Source organism: Anomalospiza imberbis, chromosome 3 (assembly GCF_031753505.1).
Source record: "Anomalospiza imberbis isolate Cuckoo-Finch-1a 21T00152 chromosome 3, ASM3175350v1, whole genome shotgun sequence".
NCBI classification, from domain to species: Eukaryota; Metazoa; Chordata; class Aves; order Passeriformes; family Viduidae; genus Anomalospiza; species Anomalospiza imberbis.
Window position 1 is genome coordinate 47,321,598 of NC_089683.1, and position 21,924 is coordinate 47,343,521.

Genomic DNA, 21,924 nt, shown 5'->3' on the forward strand with positions numbered 1-21,924 from the left:
AAATGGCCATAATTTTTATTTCATCATGCAAACTCATATCATAGCTGGACATCTATTGTTGTCACTGATGGCCTGAGGGTTGTATCACACACTATTAGTTTAAAGAATGTGACTTTAAGCCCACCTAAAATGGGAAAGGTTAAACTCTGTAATGAATCCACTACATTGCGTGAGTTACGCCATACATGAACATCCATTTGATTCTGTGAAGTTCTTTATCTTTTTCTCTCCCTCTTTAAAATTGCCATGATGGAGCCCTGTTTCATGTAAAAATTTAGGGTCCAAATGTTAGGTTTTCATTTGCTTACTTCAAGCTTTTCCCCCCTTTTTTTCTTGTTTTGGGGACACCTATAATTTGTGAATGTTTCTTATTTTTCAGTACTATATGCAGGAACATTTGGTCTTCAAACTTTCACATCATTGTAGCCCTGGAAGTGCCAATGCCTTAAGCTCCTGTGTAAACACAAAGAGCCTACATCAGCATTTCTTATGCTGCCTCAGAGAAACTATTCTAGTCCCAGATTATTTCCCAACCAGCACAGATGAAAAATAAAAAAAAAAAAGTGGCAATTGTTTCAATGAGATATTTTTACTAAAAAGATAGATGTTTATAAGTACAGTGGCTCCAAATAATAGGAGCTTTGATAATGTTGAACTACTTTATACCAGTAAGTGTGTTGCCATACATTAGAAGCAGCTTTTCAGCATTTTTTTCAAATTAGTTTAATTCTGCTCAGCTGTTGACTGAAAAAAGAAGCCAATGTAGATCAACAAAGGTTAAATAACCCAAAGCCAAAACACAGACCTTTTCTCCAGATGTTGCCATCTGGTCCTCAAGATTCTTTTTACTTATTCATTTTTCTTGAAATCCCTCCTCAAATCCCTTCTCTTTCAACCTGACTGCAGAGTTCCAAGTGGGACAGAGTAGGCAGTGGGCTTTTGTTTTGCTTGGAAAACATTCACACCATCACTGAAGAAATGGCTGTGTTGTGACTGACAGTTTTCAGATTTTTTTCCCTGCATTTGTTTGATAGAAGCCTCCAGTGGCTGCTGCAGCTGGGAGCAGAGGCTCGCTGCAGAGTCAGCTTGCAAGAACCCGGCAAGACCTTGGAGCACCTGTCTCAGCTACAGCAGGTAACACCATGGGATGGTTCTCCTCTGCACACCATACAGGCCCAAGCTCAAAGATCTTTGCATGGAGGGTGCAATTTGCCATTATGTCCATGACTGCTCACATTGCTGCATTGTGCAGACCTGCTCTCAGCCATGTGCTGAGTGGAGCGCCTTCTTTTCCACTTCTGGTTTCCTGTCTGGTCCTGATATGAAGCATCACTCTAGTACTCCTCAGGTCTCACTGATCTACCTAATCTACAAGCTGAGAGAGGATCTGACAATGCTGCATGCCACAAAGCATCAGAACTCTTTTCCTATACTCATTGACAATTCCACTCCAAGCTTAATATCAACTGCTTTATTTGCTGTGGGGTTTTTTTTCCCTCACATTTCTTTTAATTATTGTGTGGTCACACATGGTAAATGAAAATTGCTGTATGCAGAGAGTTCTATTTTGCTATCAGCTAAACTCACACCGCATGGCTGGCTTTTGAAATAAGCCAGAAGTGGTGGCAGTGATTAGCTTTCTGTTGGAAAATTTTCCCTTCCCTCAGGGAAGTGTGCAGGGAAATATGCTGGTATGCAGCCATAAGTTCACCATGTAACTCATCATTGCAAGTCAGTGCTTGCTGCCTCTGACTGCTCACAGCCTTTTACCAAAGTAGTTCAGTATGATCCTACCTGGATTTGTCCCTCAAACCACTTTGCCTTTAGGACACAAATACCAGATAAGAAAGAGTCAGCCTTGTCTTTAAGGGGTCTAATATCTCCAGATCCTAAACATGAAGGACCTGAAATTCCAGTTTGCAGATGAACATTCTTCAAGTGGGAGCAGTTGTGAAATGGGCACAAGCTGCAAATTCTTATGAGAAGCTCAAAAGCCAAGTTTTTCTCAGACACTTTATGAGTCCTTGAGGAGTTGTGCTGTAGTTTGTCAGCTGTCATACTAAAAATGCCCAACCATCAGAGATTTTTGTCAGCAATGTAGACAGTCTTTCCTCTTATTTGTTTTTTTTTTTAAGAACGAAGGCAATGTTTATCTCTTGACGTTCTTTCCCATTCCATTGCAGCAGAGTACAATGATACTGCAGCCCAGTTACTGTTCAATTTGACTAGTACTAGGAGAGAGCCATTAGCATGGTAGAATAAAAATCTGCCAGTTTCCTGGCTTTCTGTGCCTGCATGTTCCATTAGGGATCCAAATAGTTAAAGATCCATGAAGTAAAACTGGATCTTGTACTGCTTTGGGGCAAAACAAGACTAGCGGAGCTGTTTGAAGGTGATGGGATATCTCTCTGCCAGTGGAATGGGAGCAGAAGGATGGCTTTAGGGCCCATGTGAAACCCATTGCACTAAGTAGAGATTTTTGTTTCCAGCAAGGGCATTTAATCATGTCTGAAATGCCTGTCTAAAGGGATCTGTAGTCCTGAGATTATCTCTGTAAATTCCTGCAATAATAAAAATGGCTCCTATCCAGAAATGTAGGCCCCTGTGATATAAATCACAAACCACTATGGAATAGCAGTTAATCTACTAGCAAACCTGACTTGTTTCAAAAGAGGCAACACAAGCCTATTCTGTCTTCACAGAGCCCCAAACAATTTCAAACTTGGCCCTTTGCATCATTATTCAACAAGAGTGAATAAAAAACTGTATTACATAGCACTAAACCTTTCTGTGCTTTGACATAGGAGGAAAAGATTCACTTTAGATTTTGTCTTGTACTGCACTGTAATGGTTCTCTGTGGCAAGAGCACCTAGGTGTTACTATGACATGAATTGTTGCACGAGGGAAGGATCAAATATCTTAGTTAACCTGAGTAGATGAATTTAATAAAATTTCAGCCTTTCAGAAAGTTGAAGGAGAATTTCAGTTTGAGTCTCCAAAAGTATAACCTGGGTCCAGACATCCATCTTGCCCACTGGATTTAAAAAGTGAGGGGTCCTCCAGACCAGTTATGTGAGACACTTAATCAGACGACAAGTCTCCAGGAAAAAGTAGGAAGGGCTGAACTCGCGCAAGTTTTTCCATCATTATTTGATACAAGCTGCCAAAAATTATTTATTTCAGAATGTGTGAAGTTTGCTTTTGGCCTAAAAGATGTTGGTTTTCATAATGTCACCGAGGAAATTGTTGACAGAACTGGCAGAAAGTGATCCACTTATCCCACAAGATTCAGCAAAAAGCAGTGCAACACACAGTCCATGCTATTCACGTTTGGCATTCAACTAGACTAATTTCTAAGGGTTATAAATACCAGTTAGCAGCTTTTAACAGCAATGAATTATACAAATCTCATTAAAAACTGCATGAAATCTATGCAGACAAAATCACTTGTGATTGTGAACAAACTGAAAAAAACTCTAATAGAGATAATAAAGACTGATAAAAGCAATATGACATTTTATCCTAAAACATCATAATTTATTACACTAAGATTGAAATGTTGTTACATGATGTTAAATACTGAATGCAGCTATCAATTGACTTTTTATACAGTGACTTTCATTTTTTGCTAGGTTAAAGATGGCTGATCTCAAGAAACAGAAGCTGTAATTGCAACCTCTTCATTTATTTGTTTAATAATGTTCAAAAATAAATGATGAAAACTCATTTTGATGAAACAGTCATCTTAGCACATCCCTGGAGTGGCAAATATGAAAACCATCAGGTGTTCAGCACTTTAGCTGAGCCACCATTCAAGTTGCATCAAAGTTGTTTCTAAGTGGGTGATAGCAGAACTCTCTCAGCAACAGGAGTAACCTAAACGTAATTGGTGCCACGCATTTTAAGGCAGCACGATTACCTGGGCACTCAAATGCATGGTGAAAGACATCCACAGTATGTAGGAGGTATGATCCAGCAACGTTCTTGCAAGCCCTAAACAATGTCCCCTGCCAAGAAGGATTTAAATACACCTTGGTCACTGTTTCCTCTCACACTTCTAGACTTCAAGCAAGTCCTTCACACTTCTCTATTTTAGCACATCACTTTTGAAAATTGGCAAATGTTATCTCATTTTAGTTTTGCTAAATTAGAAGATCATTGATAATGCCTAGCTGCTTGGTATATTTTTCTTATCTACTAATAATAACTGAATCCAAATTAATAAAGCATTTTTTTTTTCTCTAATCAAAATATGTAATTTTTACTACAGGTAACACACAAACCTTATTTTTAGGGAAAAAAAATCCAAACCAAACCAACCAAAAAACACTTTTGATGATGTCAAGTATTTTTTTAGTAATACACTTCATCTGATCAAGGATCTACTTATTTTAATTTGACAGTGGTTTTCCCAGGGGAGAATAGTGGTGCTCAATGCACAGTGGAAATTAATTGGAAGTTCACCTAGATTAGATGTTTCCATGCAGTGTACCACAATAATAAAAGAAACAGGGAAGGGTAATAGGTCTCAACTTTTCTGTTTGTTGGAGCCCAAGTTACAGCAGTGGTTAGATGCAGGCATGACAGTCAAATATCAGTGGTTGTATGGCTACTTAAACTGCCACTCTGATAGGAGCCACGTCCTGTTGTGTTGTCTGGAAGGTATTAAAGAAATAAAAACAGATATGAAGACATTCTTCAACATATGGCAACATTTTTTCTGCAAACCACATTCCAGGGTCAACATTCTCAATGTGAAAAGCATTTGTATGCTTCTTCTTACCACCAGCTCATCTGTCTTTTAATCCTCTGGGGAATTAAATGAAAAATCCCTGTTACAGGAAGGTTAAGGGTGAGCTTTTGTAGTATAAAAGACAGGGAATTCAGAGTTAAGAGTCTGTTGTAACTTTGTAATAAGTTCCTTCACTATGACCCAAGGAAGTTGGATGAGGTACCTAAGCACAAGGTAACCTTTAATCGTAAACTTGGGTGCCTTGCTTAAGCTCACTGCTGAAACAGGACCCATATGATCCTCTTGATCTATTATCATCTTTGGAAAAACACCAGGATAATACTCAGCCTGAAATATGTTTCACAGGAACTTGCTGAACACAAATTGTGAGTGTGTTGCTATTAACCATAGGTTACAGAAGTTTGTTGGGTGTTGCTAGCTCTTATCTGGTGATATTGATGATTGCTGTCATCTTCTAGAAATCTGGTAAGACAGTCACAAGAATGTGACTGACAGAGAAATCCCAGTGACTGGAAAGTGACTGGAAAAATTGAAATTTTTTTGACAGGGGAGATTTGACTTTGAGAGACTTGTGGCTGGAAGCGGTCACATTTTATTGCAAGTATATAACAAATATCTGCTAACAACAGCTCTCAACAGTGGCACAATTAGAGTAAAGACTTGAAAGGTAGAAAAAACTTGCAAGAAATCTAGAAGTTTTTCATCATCACTACAGTGATGATGACAAAAGTAATTTCCAAACAGCAAAATGACCAATAGGGCCCTGGAAAAATGTAATTGCAATCTTCACCGATATAGTACACCACTGAAGAATTATAATTTCACAGAAATAAACTATTTTGTTTCAGTGACAGTTCTACATATTTATTGTAAATGGTTAAAAGCTTTTTGGAGGGAAAATTCCCTCTTTGTTTCAAGGGGAAAATTCTACTTTCACATTCCCTCCCTCTTTTATAAAGTGGGAAAAGCTAGAGAAAAGTACAGTTATTGTTTCTTCCTCAGCACAGTCAATCAGTGTCCTGGGCAGCATGGGCTATATCCTTTAACAGATGACATTGATGAGACATGTCAGATACATCTTGGGTAAAATCCAGGTTATTAAACCAGGAACATGCACAAGTGCATATTGCATTCATCACAGAAGAAAAATGTCAACAGCAAAGCAATCTCTTTGTCCAAGTATCCAACTTTTCTCTAGTGAAATATTGGATCTTATAAGACCTCAGATTCTGGTTTCTCCTGGACCTGTTCAACATTAGCAGCTTGGTGTATTCCTGCCTGGTAATTACTTTTGTCTCTTACAGCAACGGAAGCACGTGCTGCCCCAAACAGCAAATCCCTTTGCTCCTCAGGGAGGGTACTTTCACAGATTTCTCTGCAGAAACTAGTGAGACCCCATGCCAAGGACAACAGTTGCCATTTTCTCTAGTGATCCTTCTCTATGAATGGAGAGTATTTGAATCTTCCATTGCTGTGGGCTTTGGTTTTTGAACACATCAAGGTACATTAAGGAAACCTGTCTTTACAACAATGGAAACCCACTACGAGACTGTCATAATCTTTCACTATAACAACATGTAAGAAGTTTCTCTTTACATTGTGACACTTATTTCACTCCATCCTTACTAATGTGGATTTGTGAAAGTTAAAATGTTTCCCCCAAATAAAAAAAGACCTATTTGTTCTAGAATATTCAGAGAGAAAAGCAATAAGTTTTCAATTTCATTTAAAAAACCCAAACAATAACAACACAAAATCAAAAAACCCAAACCAAAACTTTTAAACCTTACTGGAAAATATCTCTTTTTAAGTTTTATTCCTTTAGAATTTTAAAAACTCTATTTATAATTTTCAATATAGGCTAATTCATGTGACACTTTAAATCATTCTGCTACTTCTGACATGTATTATACACAAATAGGTGAAATATCATAATATTACATTTCAAACCCAGTGTTCTGGAAAAAACATTTTTAATATTACTGCTTTTAAAATGTAGTTTAATGCAATTATAAAAAAGAAAATCACAGAAAAAGACAGTAAATCAATAAATAAATATATTTTTAAAAAATAATTGATTTTTTTTAAATAACTTCAAAAAATTCCTGGAAAGTGTTATTGTTTCTCCAAATCTAGAAATCAACTAGCTTTCCAGTTACGAAATAATTCAGAAGTGTGCTTAGACCGAGGGATGATTGAGTATTCAGAGAAAAGACTGCAGGCCTGTGACCGTTCAGCTGTCAAACCAAAAAAATATCCCTTTAAGACAAGATTTATTAATTTAAATATACTTTTCTCCCCAGTCAATTGCTTTATATTATTTTTTCAGAGAGAAAATATGAATATCTATGCGGACAGGTTCCAAAGAGGGCTGGGAAGGAAAAAACCTTATTTGAACAATCCTTATTTGAAGGATAGCTTTTAGCTGAATTTCTTGCTGGGTAAGCCCTGGATACAACCCTGGGTGTTTTGTCTCAGAGTACTCAGTGTGCATGGGTATATGATATGTATGCTGATACAAAGACTTCTCAGGCCATATGATACCAGCTTTGAAGAATAACTAGAACTCCTAGAAAACTCATGCCGTTGATTTTTATTACTTGTTAGTCATTGTAACTGTTTATGACTCAAAGTTTTCAAAAGATTGTCAATACAAAGCTAACAAAGAAAATACCTTTCCTATTGGTGTTGGTATTTCCCTCATCTCTGAAACTCCCAAAAACCCAAACTACTGTTTTCTCTGGTTAGAGAGGCTATGACATTAGAATAAAGAGTTGCGCTGTTAGCAGGCCATTAGCAGTTCTCCTGTGCTTAATTTGCACTGTTAGCTTAGAGCTGTCTCTAACCACCAATTTAATTAGGCGAGTCTGTTAGAGGTTATGAAGCAATCACTGGAAAAGTAAGACTGTTGCAATCTCTGAAACAATGAGATGACAGAGGTAGTTGAGAAGTGCAGAAAGGAGTTTCAGCTGTCCCCAAAGAAGCCAGCCACTGAACACAATTGCAAAACAATGCAAAGTTCTCAGCTATATATCCCTAGCTGTAAAAGAGCAAAGCTCTCATCATGCACTATCCTCTATTTACTCATCTTCACCACACACAAGAAGTCTTTTAAAACTTCATGGTACCTATAAAAGCAGATAACTCAGAGTCTCTCTGGAATATCAGAAGGTGACTTTGCTAGTTAAAAGAGTTTTCCAACAAACTGACGAGTCAATGAGTCTCAGAGAATATTAATCTGGACACTGAGTTTAAATGCATAAAACCACATCAACACAGAGATTATTTCAGTTGGAAGGGACCTATGATTAAGGTGAAGCCTAAGTGCCTGAAAAGGTTATGCTAAGCAGATGACCTGAATTCTGAGGATGCACAAACAATGTAAAACCAAAGGACAGCAGCAAGACTTGCTTTTCTGTCCATGGGCTGAAACCATCTAGAAGATCAGCAGCTGAAGCATTTTTAGTTGTATAAGGAGTAGCAGACATCATCACCTTCTTGTTCAGAGGTTCAGATTGAAAATACACGTTTTCTGCCTCAATAAAAAAGCCCCTAAAACCAAAATAAGCATTTAATTTAGTGAGAAAGTGAGGTAAAATATGGCACCATATTCCCTTCATGATATCTAACACTAGTTACACTCTTGATTAACAGTTTGGAAAACAACAAATAGATGTGTCTGTTGATAACTGGTATTAACTAAGCTGCAATTAAACACTCACAACCTGTGTGAGCATTTTAGTAGACCTGCAACTTAATCTTTATGTGGATACCAAAATAAGAAAAAATCAGCAGACTTTTTTGGTTTTTATCTTCATTAAGTGTCCTCAGCAGCTTTTAGATAGATCTCCTTCATGAAGTGTGAACTATGACTTTCATAAATGGTTTTTAATAGTCTTCTTATAAAAAGAATGCAGAAATCTCAAATGCAAAGGGGTTTATAAAGGTTGTTTTCTAAAGGCCAAAATCAATATTTCCTGATGCTGCAAAAGTTCCAGCATTGCATGGCAGATAAGAAGAGTGCAGAGAAAGGAGATTATCTTTCCACATTCTTTCCTGATAAATGTTCAAGTCTTGATTAAAAAGAAATCTGACTCTGATGAGACAGAGCAATTGTCTGGTGCACTCCTAAGTCATCGTCAAACACAAAGCTTTCTTCGTTGACCATGATATTGAGCAGGGCACAAAAAACCTACTAGAAGTCCTGTAGACTGCAGAGATCATTAAAACATTTATACCAGCATTCATACTTTTGGATGCTGCGAAGCTCTGGGACTGAAATGCTGTGCTTGTGTGAATTAATTGATTTCACTTCTTTGTGAAAGAATACACAGCACAATTGAATCTCCTTCTATTTCTTCCTTAACATAGGGCTTGCTTGATGCAATTTTCAGTGCTACATTGTCAAAGTTATTTTCCAAGAAAACATTGCTTTTTGTGGAATTCCTTTTCTTGGACCAAGCAGGGAGCTTGTAAAAGAAACTCTGCCTCATGTGCTGAGAAGTATGGGGTTGATGAAGTGTGGTTATGAGACAGACAAAGAAATGAACTGGGTTGTCTGGAGCAGCAGTAGCAGTCTGATGCAATGTCCTGTTGCAGGGCCCCCCATTTTGTCATACTGTTGTTTGTGTTGGAAGGGACCTTGAAGATAATCTAGTTCCACACTGTCTGCAGGGACACTTTGCACTAGACCAGTGCTCAAAGCCTCATCCAACCTGGCCTTCTATGATTTCAAGGAATGATTTCAAGGATGGGGCATCCTCACCTTCTCTAGGCAACCTGTTCCAGTGTCTCACCACTCTCACAGCAAAAAATTACTTACTAATATTTAATCTAAACCTCTCTTAGTTTTAAACCTTTCATCCTGTGTCCTGTCACTTCATACTTCTGTAAAAAGTCCTTCTCCATATATCTTGTGGGCTCCATTCAGGTACAAGGCTGCAAACAGGTCACCCCTATCTGTCTGTTTTGTGGGTAGAACAAACACAATTCTCTCAGCCTTTCCTAGGAGGAGAGCTGCTCCGTCTCTCTAATCATCTTGGTGTCCCTCCTCTGGACTTGCTCCAACAGGTCCATGTCCTTCCTGTGCTGGAGGCCCCTGTGCTGATGCAGCCCTGCAGGTGGGGTCTCACCAGGACAGGGCAGAGGTGCAGAATCCCCTCCCTTTCCCTGCTGACCATGCTGCTTTGGATGCAGCCCAGGACACATTTGGCTTTCTGGGCTGTGAGTGCACATTGCTGGGTCATGTCCAGCCTCTCATCTACCAGCAGCCCCAAGGCCTTTTGGGAGGATTACTCCTGATATGTTCATTCCCCAGCCTGGATTGATACAAGAGTTATTCCAACACAGATGCAGGATTTTGCACTTGGCCTTGTTTAATCTCATGAGATTTCTGTGGGCCAACATTTCCAGCTTGTCCAGGTCACTCTGGATGGCATATCGTTCTTCAAGTGTGTAAGGCCCCAAAAAATTTACCCATCAAGGTTTTTATAAAGGCTTATGGTTGCTCTTGTACTCTGAGTTAGACACACAGGAGAAGCACCAACACGACATTCTCAAGAGTTGAAAACAACAAGAAAAAGCTTTACTGGCCACATTAGAAAATCAGATAACTTTGGCAAAAGGTTTTGTGCAACATTCAACCAATGTAAAATGCTTTTCAAAGCATTATCTTACCCCATTGAAAGTAGCAAACTCTAAGTCTGTCTGATTTTAAGCTGCTCAAAAATTTTGAGAAGCAATAATTAGAAGAAAAAGAAAGACAAAAAAAGATATGGAAAATGACACATACAGATACCAGCTCTGAGGTTCCAGGAGTGCTCAGCTGATAGAAATCTCCAGAGGAGGGAGGGTTAACATATATGCTTGCCTCATGTTAAATACCCCCTGGCCTTCCTGGGCCTGTGCCCCAGGTGGGATTTCCAGTCATTTGGCCAATTAGGAGCTGAGTTGGAGGCTCCAGTGACAGGTGTGGAGCATTGCCTCAAATGTGCTGGTGATTGGCAGCCAGTACCAGGCCAGGCTCTAGAGGTATGGGGTGTAGAGAAGGGCACTGACTTACCAAGGAAGATCCAACCTGCCCCTTCCTCCCTTCATGTGCACTCAAAAGGTCTTGAGACATCAATCTCTCCAGTCTCTCACACAGGTGTGTCAACTGCACCACACAGATTGGTGTCATCAACTCACGTGAGAAGAGTGCACTCAATCCCTTGATCTGAAAATATTAAATAACTCTGGTCCCAATAAAGACCCCTGAAGGGACACCACTTGTCAACTGATGTTCATCATGACTCTGAGCCATTGACCACTACCCTCTGGATGCTGCGATCCAACCATTTTCTTTTGTGTGACCCAGAATAAAAAGTGGAGCCCTGAGTACTTCCCTGCCGGTTTAGACAGGTAGCACTGCTAAAGCATACAGACAGCAGTTAACGGGATTGATTCAAAGAGGTGTAAGTTTTAATTCCAAATGGAGGCTTTTCAGTGACCCAGCCTGCTCTCCCCAGCAATACTCTTCATTCAAATCTGCATTCTTGTGGACAGAGGTTTTCTCTCAATGGCAGTACCTTTCAGTGTTCCCATTGCACATAAAAATCCAAGCTTCAACGCAAAATGAATCTTTAGTTGATGTGACTGCTCATCCATTCTCTTGTTTTCATGATGTATTTCTGTGTGCTTAACAGTGAGCTGTATCCACAGGTTCACATGAACAGTTATTTCTTATCTACTTTATGTGAGGAAAAGACAGATTTACTTCAAAGGCTTCACCTGGTAGAGATTTTTTAATAAGACAGCAAAATTGGTGCTCTGTGTGTCTTAAACAGAATTCTCTTGATGTCAGCAGTTATTCCCTTGGTAGAGCTATTATGTTTTTATAATATATGGAAGTAATTTACTATATGAAAGGTTGTTTAAGACCAAGGAATTTACTATAATGCTGCAACTGAACTGGGAAAGTTCTGATGTTTCTTCAGGGACTGAATTTATTTGTTAAAAAAAAAAATCAGAACCCACCCCCAAAAAGCCTTACATAACAATATGTCACCTAAGAGGTCTTTCACTCCCTATTCCATTTATTGTGTTCCCACAGGCATAGGCTAAACTAGACAAGCTTACAGGTATTTTCTCTTGCACACATTTGTGCAGAGGAAGAGTGAGGAATACACCAGGAGCCAACAGCATTTTACCTTCTGCCTACTTTCCTTGTTTAAACTGGAAATTTATGCAGTCCAGTTTAGCATGTACTAGCTACATAACTCCACAAAAAGCTAAAGTGACAAGTTGTGTGGGATTTGTTGCTCAGTATGCATGTTTTCAATGCAGTAAATAACATATTGACTTCACGGCTTTAAAAATATGATCGCAAGTTTGGATGTTCAATAGTGATATCTTCCAGGTGGCTTTGATAAAGACTGGCTCAAATCATCCCCTAAGGATATTTTGTTTTGAAAATGTTTATTCTGTTCTGCTGAATACTGATGCTAAAAGGTATCTCTTTTTTTTAGGTTATTTCTTACTTATTGTCAGAAATGGGTGGTTGTTATGGATAAAGATTGTCAACTTTTCATTTTCTATGTAAATAACATTAGTATTAGATGCTTAGCAAAAATACTGTGCCCCTTTTGCCCTGAATATTTAGAGGAATAAATGGTTCTCTACTGTATATTAATGCACCTCTCTTAAGTGATATGAAAATTATCCTTGTCACAAAAAAATTCTAGTAGTATTATTTTGCTTTTGTGTTCATTTATTGTGTAGCTACAAATATCTCATGATTCATCCAGTTAACTAATATGCAACTACAGTGAAATATTTTTCAATATTTAAGGGTATAATGTCCCAACACCTATGACTGGCAAAAAAACCCCAACTCCAAATCTTATTTCTGGCCTCATGACATGGTTCAGGAGCCATAGATCTTAAAATAAACAGTTTTTTACTCTTTGATGACTCTGATAATGTATCACTTTATTGCATCACATATGAGATCACACAGAAGATTGCTGTAACACCATGAGGCATCTCTGGAATCCTGCTCAGTGCTCTGCTAGCAAACCTACTAGCCTTGTTGTCTAGGAAACTTATTTTTACGTGAAATGACTATCTGTTCACTCTTAGAGTTACTATATGTGAAAGCTATCAGTTCATTTTGTATCCATCAGTCTTTGTAGGTGATAATTTTTGCCAGTTTATTCTATTTGTGGTGATAGAAGCCATCTGTCTCTCTCTGCTTTGCACATGCTCAAATTAGTTCTTTCATATTGAGGAAACCTTTTTCCCCTTTACTGTTGATGTGCAGTTGCCATTTTGATAGTAATTATAACACTTTCCCTTAAGAGATTCTTTTGTACTCCACCCTTTCTAAAATATCTGCTTTAATGGGCTGCTTATTTCTAGCTAGAAGCATGATTGGAATGTTTCATATTTCTCCAAGCTGTGAGTATTAAATAATTGAAATAAATAGTTGGGAACAAATTCCTAAACTGCAACTTAATCACTAACTTCTCAAGCTGCCATTTGTATTGGCCCAAAACCTGAAGCACAGCTTTTTATTTAATCAGGCCACAAAATGTATTTTTTCCAGAACAATTGCAATCTTTCTCCTTCTCATGAGGCCCTTATCCCAGAGGCTTGCCTTGTTAATGGTTGAAATGAAGCACCCATGAGAAAAATCTGCCACAGCTTGGCACTGGAGAATAAGGAAGCACACAGATTGTGTTGGCTTTCCTGGGTAGGAGTCTCTGCCTCACTCTGGCTTCTTGTTGATGAGAGCCTCGCTTTGTGCACAGCAAGCTCTCTCCCACCCTTCTGCAGCTCAGACCTGGTGCATCCCATAAGGGTGGAGTTCTCCAAGCTGTAACAATATAGGGTTGCTGGCACTCGGCAGGTCACTGTTTTCTTTGGAGGCAGATGGTTATTGTATTCTCCAATAGAGCAATGGAGTCTCTCACTGAACAGCATGACCCTGGCTGCTGGGACTTCCAAAATACTGTCAAAAGTATTTTTTGTTGTTGCTGATGCTGCAGAAAGATACAAGTCATAGCTGAGTAAATGCAATGAAAAAACATCAGGACAGATATTAGTGGTTACTCACACCTCAAAAATTTCAGAGCTCAAACCAGGCAAAGTTTGGACACTTAATCTGACACGCTTCATATATGCTTTTTCTGATTTCTTGCAGTGCACCAAGTGGTTTCCTGAGAGATTTCTGATATTTACAACCTCAAAATTTAATAAAAACAGTCCTTATCCTATTCTACCTAGAATCCAATATTTCTAAGAAATGCAAATGTCGAAACAACTTTCTAAAGACATTTTCTTTTGTTTTGTGTGTTTAACTTGTTTAAAGTGCAAGAACCTCAGTCTTTAGTTGAATAACACATCACAGTTGTGTATCTAAAGGAAATCAGCATTCTTGTATAACTTCCATATAAAAAGAGGTAATTATATGTAGAAAATTGGAACAACCTATATTTGTTTTGGAATAGAACAACCTACATTTGCAACACTAGAATAAACTTTATTGCAATGGACTGTGGAAGTAAGGGAAACATATCCAGCAGTATCCTTGAAAACTCTTGCCAGGAGCTTCAGGTATGTGGTATGTGTTGTGAATTAACCAACGCACACATCGGCCCCTAAATTTGCTGATAGCAAAGTGGGTGTTGTGAGCAATTCACTCTTGAGATCTGTAGAAGGAGTTTTTGCCTCTGAGAAAAAAGTGTGTCCTATTCCTGCTTACACTGGGAAACACTGAGGAGGTACTGAAATAGAAGATCTTGTCAGGAATCCCCATGCACTCACAGAGCTGTAACAAAAATATGATGCCAGCACAGATATTAATCTGAAACATCACAACAAGGAAATAATATAAGGACATGAGCCAGAGATACACTGAATTAATTTAAATTTGATCTCCACAGACTATGACACCCCTGTGTTTTCATCTGCTAAACTCATGTGTCTTTAGGATCAGCACGAAGTCCTTCAAAGCATATGTTTCATGTCTGCTAAATAAAGAATCAGCAGTTGATACACCATAGGAATCTGCTCGGATGTGCATGCACCAAGGTTACCTTAGCAGGCTCGAGCAGTAGTCTTCCACCTAATTCACATAACACAGGGACACGTAGATATAAATATTCCCCTGTATTGTGTTTTGACCTATTAAAAAAAACCAAAAAACAGAGAGAGTCCTACATTCCTAATTCTTATATGACTGTCTCGATGCAACCTAGGAACGTGGAATGGATTACCCTGGTCTAGATTGCTGGAGGGCATGAATGGCTCTTAAAACAAGAGCATTGTTTGGATTACATTGTCTCTAGTTCAGCAGCAATATTGGCTGTAATCTGTAAATGCCCCTTGTGACTGAGATAAATTTGAAAACCTATGCACCCACTTTGAAAAAGTTTGTGGTGGGGAACATACTTATTTTGGGATGTGGAATACTGGCTGAACAATATTCCTAAATAGACCAATTGGAAAAAGAAAAGGCTTTCTCTGCTAGAGGGAAAAAGAAGTCAATGAAATATAGAATAGATCATCAAGTATTGCTTGATAATTTTAGCCTGTCATGGTAAGGCTATACCAACAACAACTATTTCTGATTAACCAATCTCTTGATTCCACATAACTTAAATTCCTTGGGTCTCTGAAAGTTTGTCCTAAGTTCCTGGTACATAAAAGGAAATAGATGGTTTCTTGAAGCAATATTCCATACACAGCAGGATACTTCTTTAACCAAATATACTTTTTGCAAAAAGAGTATGACAATCTGTTTAAGCCTCCTTGGAGTGGAAAGATGGAAGGTCTAATGCTGAAGTCAGAAATGCAGACTAGCCTTGTCTTACTCAGGGGAGTACACACATTCCATACATTTTCATGCATTTTCCAGTGGCACATGCAGTTCTTAGCTGTTGTCACATGTGGATTGTCTAGTATCCTTTATCTGCTACTGCAGAAGGAGTTCTTTTGGTGCCTGTAGCACACCTTTCGGGATGGGACCCCCCAGGGGTGTCCCCGGGGGGCCCCCCAAGGCTGTGAGTTCGCTGATAGCAGCAGGCAGGCAAGGAGACTCCACTGGGCTTCTGAGGGTGCTCACTAGATGAGGGTTTATTGAGGGGTCCTACCCCTGGGAGACAGCATGGTTTCTGAGGGAGAAGGGGCAAAGGGGAGTGAGGGGGGAGACCGGCACACTTAACAGGGAGATTCAAAGTGGACGCGGAACAGATCGGGCCAATGGAATTACAGACACAGGATACTGCAGGGGAGGATCACAGGCTTGGAATAAACCATACATTTTTGAGGGGTGAGACAGGGCATACCATTCAACTAAAATATAACACCACAGGTGCCTGCTGTTTTTCACAGTTTTCTTTGGAATAGGACTGGTCATCATTGGTGAGGTAAGTTTAGAGCACTAGCCAGTGAGAGGAAGAAATTATGATGTGAATGGGAATGGGGAAACAGGACACTCTCTTTCTTATTCCCCACAAGGGTGTGGTTGGGGGGAGGTACATCTGCTGACCTTTATCTGTGTAATGTGAGTGGGAAGGAGCAAAATTATTCTATTTATGTTCAGAAGTCTGTCAGCCTTCCAACAGATGTCAACTCAGATCAACACTTGACATAAGGCAAGGAATTTTCTTTACCCTGAAGTTCAAAACAAGCAGCAGATAGAGTATAGGTTTGGCTGACTCCTCCAGTCTCCTGATATCCCAGGTAGGTTCAGCTCCTGCTTGGCTGGGGTTAAACCACAATACCATGCTAACCCTTCCCAGCCACTCTCAGGCCTGTGTTTTGGCACTAGGTGAGCAGGATGCTGGTTCTTGAGCAGGTGCTGCTGCTGCCTCTGGGAAAACAAACTTCCCACTGTGGACTGCAGATATTTGCCTCTCCTGCCTCCCCAAGGCATCCTACCTTGAACATGTTGGGACAGACCACAGCTTTCTGCAACACTTTGTCAGATGCCTCAGCCTTCTCCATGGGAACATGCTGCTGACATGCAAGATGATGCGTTATTAATAGGTTTGCCTTTGTCCCACTAATCAAAAAATACTTAGATAATGTTACAGAGGTTTGCGCAGTTTGCCAACACATTTGGCTGAAACAAAAAGTGTCTGCTAGTGAGAACTAAGCCCTGGGAACAACTTTTCCATTGGGTTCAATTAGTGGAATCCCATAGAATATTTTATAAGAATACTGTTATAGGAATAGAGTATTTGAATTCTAAAAAAGCCTTTGAAATTGAGGTCACTTTGGGGCATTCTGCTTCTGCCCGTGGTGAGCTGAGCATATTATTTTACTGCCTGGGAACAGCCTGGAAGGAAAATTCTTACCTACAAGATACAATTTCCCTTTAAAAATCACTTCACTCTCAAGGCAGGTTATGGTGTGGGAGATTATTGTATTGTTTCCCATATATTACTTTGCACCTATTCCATTGCAGTCTGGTTTTGATGACTGAGAGAAGTCCTGGATAAAAATAGGAACGTATGGGAGATACCAGGAGGGAAAAATACCTGGATCCATCCAGAATACATCAGTCCTTATATTGCACGCCACCATCTGCCCATGTTTTGTTTTAGATTTCCTAGATGTACATAGAAATGTTTACTTCGCAACTCACGTGGTGTATTAAGCGACTGTACGTTTATTCAACATGCTTCAGAGTTATTATGTGTTGTGCCATGGATCTCAATATGCGTTGTTGCAATTTGTCAGAACTATTGCCAGATGTCCAGAAAGCTTTGTTGGATGTCCAAGTGTGAGGGAAGGGGAGAATAGAGGAGTGGGATTTGTTCATTCTTTGGTTCCCTGTGTTATGGCTGTCATGGGAGATTGCAAAATACAAAGAGAAGGGAATGTCACGTCGTTTTGCACTGTAAAGTTTTTTACAGTACCCAAACCACTTTGTATCATCCTCTTACAGGCCTTACCAGGTCTGAAGAGGTATTACCTGGAAATCCTAATACACCAATGCTCTTTACAGCACAGAGCTGATAGCAGCAATATTTTAAAACAAGCAAAACTTGGACCCTCAGCTCAGTGGCCTTGCCACTGCCACAAGCACAGAGCTTTGATAAAATAATGGATGCCATATGTTGTTTCTTAGAAATGTCATGCAGTTTGAGTAGGAGAATAATTTTCTAGTCCAAGAAAGCTCATGGGGAGCCAAAAAGTCAACAAAATCTCCTTAAGAAAACAGTAACAGCTCCTTACCACTAAGCCCTTGACTTATTTTGCATTTTATTGAAAATTACTTCTTGTAGATATGCTTGCCACAATTACTTGTAAACAACATTATCTGGTGACCAAACTCTGTAACTTCCTCAGTCGATTCTGATTGCAAAAATCTCTATCTGTTTGTGCTTTTTATTTGCAATTTCTGTGAAGTACATGGATTAACATATTATCTGGGTCATCACGACTGATACTAGTTTGCAAATTACTGGAGTACAGCTTCAGCGTTGAATTAAACTTCCAAATATTATTTTCATTATTTTCATTATTCAATTCAAAAATATCAACTGGATGTAGAAACCATCTATTGTGGTTTTCACGAAGAGCTGTTTTTCTCATTAAGTGCTTGTCAGGTAAAAATATTTTGTAAAAAGAAAATCATGGTGCCAGTAGATCATGGGATTATGGTAATTTTGTACTGACGTTTTTGTCGTTCTTAACACCAATATAATCAGTGCTATCTAAACAGTACAGAAAAGAACAGCCTTGGATGTTAGACTAAAACCAGACAATGGAAAAAATCACAGTGGTTTTCCTAGAATCTAGAAAATATTTCTAAGCTTTTTGGAATGAATACAGCCTTGAAATGTCCTTTTTTTTCCTCCACAAAACTCTTCATATCTTTTGGGTTGTTTTGAACATCCATGGGAGCTCTTTGTCGTAGGTAAAAGTGCTTGAAAACACTTCAGAAACAAAATGAAGTGCTTAGTTTTGTATGGTTGAGAAACTTCTTGCTCAGATAGCAATGTCCCTGCTAATTTAGAAGATGTAGTGACAAATCCCTAAAAACTCTCTTCAGTCAAATGGATAGCAATTTTGATCAGGATTTCTCAGAAATTCAGGGTTCAGATATAGGTAAATAAGACCATTCTTTAGCATGCAAATGGCAGTGGAGATAAAGAAAGTGATAGTATCAGGTACTGTAGGACTTTCATAACTCTTTTTTCTTTAATGTTGAATGTACTGCTTAGGAATCTGTGTGTGTACTTCTGTGCTAGTATTTATGATACAAATAGGATTTTTTTTTCATTTTGTATTTCTGCAGCTGAATACAAGAAAACCCTCCAAATTTCTTACAAACAATATGAAAGGTTTTACAATTCTTTAGTAGCGCATAACAGGAAACACTTGTCTGTTTCTCTTATCACATAACTTGTACAAAAAATATCATGCAAGAGAGTACAGAGAAAGATGCAAAGGAAAACAGCTCTATTTTTTTTTTTTTTTTTTTTTGAGTAGGGATGGCACCAAATGTCATATTAAGGCCATAGTTGGCTTGATTTTCACACATTAGTTTGGCCATTATGTGTATATGTAGGAACATATGGGAGAGTTACTGCTTAGGGCAGATGGGTCATGTTCCTCTGGGACACTGTGCATGCAGAGTACTCTCTTTCAGATCTTCTAAGGCTGAGCAGAAATCATGGACATCTTTGAAAAGGTTTGTCTCCTCTAGTACATTTGCCTGTGTGATTCAGTTGTGTATGAGATTATGTCTTCAAGCTATCTGCAAGTGGGCCATTCTTATTTGATAATCTTTTTAATGAATGGCATATGGATTTCTAATGTGGGACTAGCATAGTGAGGACATATTTTTTTCATATATTTTTTATGTGTGTCTCTACACATCTCTTCCTGAATAGTGTTTTAAAGACTGTAGTTCTAAATTACTCTTTTCATACTAAAGACAAAGCAGATACCTTCAAATTTAGAAAATTAATGTATTTTATTCCCTTATGTGTCAGGGAAAAAATTAAATAGCTAGTAAGAATTGAGTTACAATAGTTCAAAAGGGTATTTTTTAAAAAGTTTTTGTGTCTTAGTAAGGCAGAAAAGGTAGAAAACATGCCTGTTAATCTATTTCTTCCATGGTAATTTAGAGGAAAAAGTCTTAATGCCTAAATAACCATCAGGTGAAATTTGCTTGACTGTCCTATTTATGTGCTGCCTGGGTGAGTTCCTTGATTGGATCATAGCATTTATTACAAAGGGTAGGAGGGTCTAAGGTTAAGGCTCTCCAATCATATATGGGTCCAATAAATTTTTCGATTTAAATATGTTGAAAAGCCATAAACCTTTATATAAATTAGGGAGAATTTATGCATGGTTGGCTCCTGGAGAATAAAATTGACTTTATATACTCTTCACTTTATATACTCTTTATGTACTATTCACGTGGTGTGGAGCATCACTCTTGAAAAACCTGTTCTGAAACATGTGGTGCAAACCACAGGGAAGCATATTGTGTTTCACTGCTGAATGGCCACTGGTTAATGGTTTGCTGCTGCTTCTGCCCCACTAATTTGCTTATTAAGTCTTGTGACAAGTTTCTGGCAGAATTTCTGCAAGCTGGACTTTGGAAACCATTCTGGGCTCAGCCTTTATGTGAGCACAGCTATGATTCTACCGGATTCCAAACATGCATGCATTTTATAGACCATAGGTGATAAAAGAAAATAGTCATCCTTGCATGAAAATTCAGGCTGGAAGGGACCTCTGGAAATTTATCAATTTATATGATGACACTAAAATTTAGAGTAAGAGGAAAATGATAAAAAACTAAGGGCAAATTCATGGCAGGTAAATGGATTAATGGTTCCTTCACTGAAAAAGAAGTTTGTTTCTTAGTTTATTTATAATTTTATTTGAAAATTATTTAGGCTGATGATCTCTAGTAGAACTTGACCACCAAGTAGCTTTGTCCAGGTTCATAGAGGGCTATAGGATAATAGAGGCAGGAAAGGATTCCAAGAGGATTTGCGCAGTCAGATCTGGAAAACATCCAAGGACAGGGATTGGACAACCTCTCTGGGCAGCCTGTTCCAGTGCCTACTGCCTTCCTGCAGGGACTTGAGGATGCTGTTGGACTTGTACAGAGCAATCTTTCTCCAGGAAGAGCCAGGCTGGATCTCTCAGTCTCTCCTGGCAGGGCTACTGCTCCAGCCCAAATAAGCTTAGGGGTCCCTCACTTAGCTCCTGCCAATTCATTAATGTCTGCTCTATATTGAGGGGCACAAAGCTTCACACTGCTTGCTAGACGTGGTTAAAAGTACTGAGGGGAGGGGATTAATTCTGGTACAAAAATATTTATATGTTCATGTTCTTCATCTAGAGGTTGTATTTTTTCATTTTTATTTTTTGATTTAAGAAAACAGTTTTGTGTCAACTATGAATTCCACTATTTCAGCAATAAACCATGTGTTCTATATATTGACATTCTCATTAAATATGTACTATTGGCACTTCTGATTAGTTGAAATCACTTAGTGTCATTCCTCTGGTTGAAACTTGTTAGAAGATTCTAATAATTAGTATTTCCTGACCTTTCATGACCTTCTCTTTTTAAAGAATGAAAAAGATGCATTGCTGCTCTTTGTACTTGCTCCATTCAGTGATTAGCTAGCCAAAATTGTCTACTGTCTGCTTACACCAGTTATTAGATAAGAATTTGAAGATATTCTGCAGGATTTATTTGTGAAGCTGGTTTTGCTTCATTTAATTTTAGAGACATACTCTACTTCCATTTGAACAGACTCAAAAGCCAAATATATGATTATTGTAATGGATAACTAATTGTATATTAATTGAAATCTTATTTTTGCCAGTAGAAGCAAACTGTAATATGAGATATTTCCTTTTCTATCAAGAATATTATCTATCAATAATATATTCTAACACTTATTACCATCAGAAGACATTATCCTTCTGTTTAATTCCTTTTTATTACACATTACTTCCACTAGGAAACTGAGCAGTCAGGCATGAACTAACTTAGATAAAATAAGAAGCGATCTGTATTCCAGTTGAAAATCACATGCTATTGAACCATGGTTGCTTTAGATCTTGGAAATTTCTATTATCTTAGGTGCTGAAAAACCCCAAAACGATCAATTAAAATAATTTAGTATTCATTAAAGCTTCTCGA